At 47.1% G+C, this 6,000-nt stretch overlaps 1 protein-coding gene across 1 annotated transcript in view; it reads left to right on the top strand.

Annotated features, from left to right (window-relative positions):
* The first annotated feature begins 1,838 nt into the window (after positions 1-1,838).
* Positions 1,839-6,000, top strand: part of LOC147678599 (low density lipoprotein receptor adapter protein 1-B-like) — a 73,938-nt gene continuing 69,776 nt past the window's right edge. Inside the window, exon 1 of the mRNA XM_086946052.1 lies at positions 1,839-2,184. The gene's annotated coding sequence lies outside the window, so the exon portion shown is untranslated. The remainder of the gene's footprint in view (positions 2,185-6,000) is intronic.

Below are 6,000 nucleotides of genomic sequence, written 5' to 3'. Positions count from 1 at the left end.
ATGGAGAAGTTATATAGTCCAATGACTTAGCGTGTCACAATTCAGAATGGCATCAACGCGTTTCGGTTTTGGCAACTTGATTACAAGCCAACACCTTCTTCAGGATTGAAAAAAATATAGATTCCCACATTTTACGGTATATCTGCAAAATAAAAAATGTACAACATAAGATACACCATATCTAACTCTTAATTACATCATCATCGACTAAACTGCTCCTGCTAGTAGTCCAACATTACATTCAAACCAACCAATTATTAATTTGCATTCCGATTAATAACTCATCGTTAAATACGAGCATCTAGCTTCATATAGATCTTTTCAATAAAAACATTACATTCTACAAAGGCATATGAGAATATTTACACCTCTTGCGATAGATGTTCTCTTGGACTGTTTTTTTACATACTACAAATTGGTACTCCATTCTTGTAGGCATTAAAAACCTTTCAGATTATTCTCATTCTTCTTGTGGGTACAATAGTAAAACTCAGATTTACCTCACGCTAGACAGTACAGAGCATTCCAGAATCTTCTAATGCTCAATCCAGACCTTCGTGACAGGTTGGCATACTCTATCTGGCAGCGCCTAAAAAATTATTTAAAATCTCAGTCAAATCATATTGTACTTTATCCATATGGCCAGGCACTCTTATCATAATATTTGTAAAGCTCACCTATTAAAAATTTCCTTTAGATTTGTCACACGGTGGCTCGCCGAAAATACGACATAGACCCCTTTGGGTCTAAAAATAAATCAAGGGGAAAGTTTATATAACTCCGTGTTCGTTTTGAAAAAAGGGATTCATTTAATATTAGAGGCGAATGCTGTGTCTGTATCATGACGTACAGCTACAGAGTAAAACCATGTACATTAGCAATATAGTAATGTTTAATAACCGGCCATAATACATTGGCCACCATTTTACTATACACCATCATCCCCTTTGTGTATGGTACACTTGCTTCTCACCAGGACCCCTATACTTTTATTGGCAACGTACTGACACTCGCTTCTGGCCTAGACCCCTATATTTTTGATTGAACGGTACCTAGACCCTCTTGTCAGCTTTACTGCTATACTTTTGATGTAACAGTAGAGGCCCTCGCCTCTGGGTAGGGAATGCCATACTTTTATTGGACCAGGGCCAGCACTTTGATGGAAGTGTACCAGCGCTCACTTCTGGGCAGGCTTGCTGTACCTTTGATGGGACAGTATAGGCCGTCACTTCTGGGATGGGCTGCTATACTTTTGATAGTCCAGTACCGGCACTCCCTTTTAGGCAGGACTGCTTTACATTCGATGGAATAGCACCAGCACTCACTTCTGGGTAGGACTGCTCTACCTTTGATGGGACAGTATGGGCAATCAGTTCTGGGCGGGGCTTGTATACTTTTGACGGGACAGTACCAGCACTCATTCTGGGCAGGTCAGCTTTACTTTTGATTGGATAGCACCAGCACTCACTTCTGGGTAGGACTGGTAGACTTTTAAAGGACAGTACCGCACTCACTTCCGGACAGGACTCGTAAACTTGCCATGAGACCGTACCAGACCGGTTCTTGCTTCTCACTAGAACTGTTTTCTTCCCATAGCCCGGACAGTATTAGAACTGCCGGTGAGGGTCACTGTATTTTAAAAGGGACAGTAATAACAAGCATTGGCTGTATTTTTTGGGAGTGGACACGACACAGCACGGTGATGAAGTAATCTATTGGGAAGTAGCGACTTCTCTATTTCCATTACGTCTGTGTCATGTGCGCGATGTGTCGCGTACACACTTCTGCGTAAAATACTGCGCTGGGTATTTCGCGCAACCAGCCGGGGACGCACGCCATGTCTGTGCAGCGCACACTGCAGAGGAGGACGTGTGCTCCTGTACCTGCTGCCGTGTGCCCCCGCGTCCTCTGGGGGGCGTGGTCTGCTGTGAGATCACGAAGCGCAGCCACAGGAGCGCACAACAGCAGCGCCCTGTGCGCGGAGGAGGAGAGGCCGCGAGTCCGAGCCCCGTGACGTAGCAGGGCAGAAAGTATAACTCGGGCCCCAAATTTGGGAAAAGTTTCTTTGGAGCTGAGTCTGGGCGGGCACCTCTGGCGGCGGGCGGCTGGTGCCACACCCTGGACTGAGCGCTGTGGACACAGAGGAGGCGTCAGGGGCAATGCCGGGAGCGGATCCGGGAGCAGGTGAGCGCCTCGACGCCGCGCACAGCGCCCACCAGTGCGCGCTCACAGGCACAATCTGGGGTGTGGAGGTAACCCCCAGTGCTCGGGGGCGGCTGGGTCCTGACAGCTCAGTGGCACAGACGCCTAGTGCAGTGTGTGTATATCTGAGTGGAGCACTAACTCGCGGTGTAACTCTCTTCGTGTGTGTACACGTATTTCTTAGTGGGTTGCACGTGTGTTCTGTGTGTACTTACGTGTGGTGTGTGTTAGACACCAAGAATGCAGGGGAGGGGCGCCATCACTCCTGTCTAAGGATACCCCAAGCGTACTTAGGACCCCGGGACCCTGCAGGCTCCCCCCGCCCCCAGTCACCGGCAAAGAGTCACTCCAGGGACCCCTCAAACCCCCCACTCTGAACGGTCTCACGCTGACAGACACCTCAGGGGGGCTGGCCTTCAAGGCCTGCCGAGCCCTGTCCAGAGTCCATAGGTGCAGCCCCCCTCCACCAGGTAGGCAGACAATAACACGACCTCAGGTCTGGCCATCACGAGGAGTCCGGAATCACCAGATGACCGACTAAATCTATACAATCATATATGCATATTATGTTTCTTGTGTATGCAAGCTTGTTTTAAACATCTGTGTGATGTTACAGGTCAGTGACAATGCACCATTGGTTGGTGTGTATGTGCACCTGCGTGTTTTATGTGTAAATACAGGTGTGGCATGTATGCACAAGTATGTCCCACGTCTGTATACATCAGCACATTTTTGTGCGCACCAGTGTGGTCTGTCAGTTCTTATCCACCTGAACATAAAGCACTGCCCGACAATAGTGCGGCTGAGTGCTCTGCGATATTGGTTCCCACTCTAGCACACCTACGTCCTGATGCACAGTCTGCATACGTTGTGTGTGCTGCCACCCTTTTCTCAATCTTGGTAGTACCTTTTGTATTTGCATACTGTAGCGTGTTGCCTCAAGTGCTCTGATGTGGGGAAAAGTGACATTCTAATGCCATAAAAACAGAACATAGGTGTCTTTTCCTTTATCTGTTCATATGTGTGCAGGTATATACATTTGCAGTTGTATCTGTGCGGTGTGTGTATCTCGAACAGTGATCTCTGAAAGATGGTTGAGCCCACCCGACCTTTAGGAGTTGGGGTTAACCCGATGATGAAGCATGACACTACTAGACTGAGTGAGGGGTATACTAAGAAAAGGGTCTCTTTCCCTTCCCACCCACAATAGCGGGTCGACTATCAACTGGCGTACTGTCCAATCTCCCTTTCTGTTGCACTTTACCTCTTCTTTAGGAATCCTCCTGGTTCCGGAGGGGATACTGTCTGGTCTGTTGAGTATACGATGGGGAGGACGTATCCCTTCCGTCCTCTTCAAGGAGGCCTGTCTACCCTCTTAGGGCACCCACCCGGGATCCCTGATTCTGTTGAATAAGTATCTCTGGAAGTATACGCTTTTGTCACTCTGTAAAAGTCTGAATACGTTTGTACATGTATAGAAGTGTGCACTGAAATTGTGCATTTGTGTACTTGCTATACTGGTCTCAGTATATGCATTTGTGTGCCTAGATGTAAGGCTACATACATGGGTTTCGGCATTAATGTATGTAAGTGGAAAGTAGATTTCTTTGTATGTGGCAGTGTCTGTGCAGCTGCTTGTGTATGTATGTGCTCTGTCTGTATTTGTGTTTACATTTATGTGCATATTTGTGACTGTGTGCGTTTTCTTATGTGTACTGGTGTGTCTGCATGTGTGTTTTCAGTGCTGTTTGTATGATGTTCTGTGGTACTTTATGTGTATCTGAATAGTATAATTCAGAGTGCATCTGTGTGTGTGCATGTATCTCAGGAGCTCTGCATGTCTGAGTGCACACACGCGTGTTGTGTATTTGAAGTTACAAGCATGGTCAGTGATCTGCGCAGGGTTTGAAGATGGCGGTTGATTTCCAGGTCCTGAAGACACTGTTGGAATGCAAGTACCCCAGCGCCTTAGTCTTAAACAACATGGGTGCATCAGCACCCAGAGATTTACAGCCTTTCATAGCTGCAGATTTGTGAACTTCCAAAAATTCAGAAAGCTTAACCAGACTTACTCCTGGAAAACTTCTGTGAATTTCCTCTTCTCACACTAAAATACAGGGGTGTGTTCTGGCAAAAATCTGCACCCATTGTATGCAGACAGTTGCTAACTTTGTTCTCACTTTGTTTTTTCAATGCTCTTGTAGAGAGATCCTTAACCCTAGCTACACCCCTGCCAATGTGAAGGCTATTCCACTCCACTCCCATCCAGGAAAGGGACTTAATCCGGCACTTGACAGGTTCAAATGCCTTATTTAGAGGTTTGCAGAGAGGGGCATCGCCATAAAGTGTAAGGTGCCCCTTCCATCGTAAGAAGAGTGCATTGTTGTCATTGACACCCTAAATTCACCAGACTGGCTAGCTGCCACTTTGTTGGGAGATGGCCCACTCCACCACACCTTAACCCTCCCAGCATTTAATACGTTTACAAATAAATCCTAAACAGTCATTGAGGGGTACAGTGTGTCCCTAAACTCGTGTGTCTGCTGATAGCTACTATGGAATATTACAGAACTTGATATGACGTATCATGCAGCAGTCATGCGTTTCTAAGCGCTGTATATAAAGAATACATGTTCCTATTACTCACTTTAATATCACTTAATTGACCAGCCTCAGAAGGATGGAGGCAGGGTTGCTGGGTTGCTGGGTTTCACACTTGTGCCCTGCAGATCCCTGCACGCCTCAGCGGAGGAAGTTTAGCTCACTGAGCTGATCTCTGCTCATGGCCTGTGGTATGCGCAGGCTCTGACACAGCTCTGCACTCGTACCCGGAAACTCTCAGAGTAGCTGTGTGATGCACGCCTAATTAGGGCGCAGAAAACACCCCAGGGATGTACTCTACCGCAGGAAACAACGTTTCTAGCTTATAGTAGGCTGATTACATAGTTGCATGCTGATGCAACGCCAAGCTTTCGGTCATGGGCTATATTTAACAAATGAGTGCATTCTGGGAGTTGTGGTCTTGGTGGTGCCTTCAGTTAGACAAAGGCACACAAGAACTCTGTAAGAGGAGAGCTGAGTCGAGGGAAAGCACCCCCTGCTGTCTGATATGGGAGATTTGGGAATTCTCTCTACCTACAGCCGTAAATGTTACTCGGGCTGAGTTTGCATCCCCTGGTTGTGGTCTGGACCATAGAAGTCCCTCAAACCCTCCCTTGCACCTGGTGCTTCTCCTACTACTTCACTTCCTCCTCCTACTCAAGCTCGTCAGAGGACAGGGCTCCTCGCGGCCAATTACCGGTGGCTTCTAAAGCTGCCTCCAAGCCTTGTCCTCGTTCACCAGACCAGGGAGCGAAGGATTAGAGTATCAGCTTTTTCAACAGTTCCCGAACCCAGCAGTTCATGGGGAAGATAGTGCCCAAAGTGGGAGACCAGTACTCCTGGTGCTTAATTTGAGCCTGGTGTTTCCCAGTACTCACCACCGGCATTTATGACAGTATGCCACATGGTGGCACTGTTTGGCTAATTTTGATAAGAGTGCAACAACAAATGTTCAATAATTCAATATACATTAAAAATGTATAATACCTGGCGTCCAGGCCATTCTTATAGCTTTGGGTGGGCTGGAATCGCGGAACTGTCTCACTTGTAGGAGTGTGATGTTTAGTAGCTGTGTTGGTGCTGGAATTTGGCAGCGAAGGCAGGGGTAATGGGTGGCGCAAGCTGCAGTGGTCTCCTGAGAAGGGCCCTGGCACAATATATTTTTCAATTTTTTTATTTGACAAATTAAGCACTGAT

The sequence above is a fragment of the Lissotriton vulgaris genome, chromosome 12 (assembly GCF_964263255.1).
Source record: "Lissotriton vulgaris chromosome 12, aLisVul1.2, whole genome shotgun sequence".
In the NCBI taxonomy this organism is placed as follows: Eukaryota; Metazoa; Chordata; class Amphibia; order Caudata; family Salamandridae; genus Lissotriton; species Lissotriton vulgaris.
The sequence above is the reverse complement of the archived record's forward strand: the minus strand, read 5'-3'. Positions and strand labels throughout refer to the sequence as shown.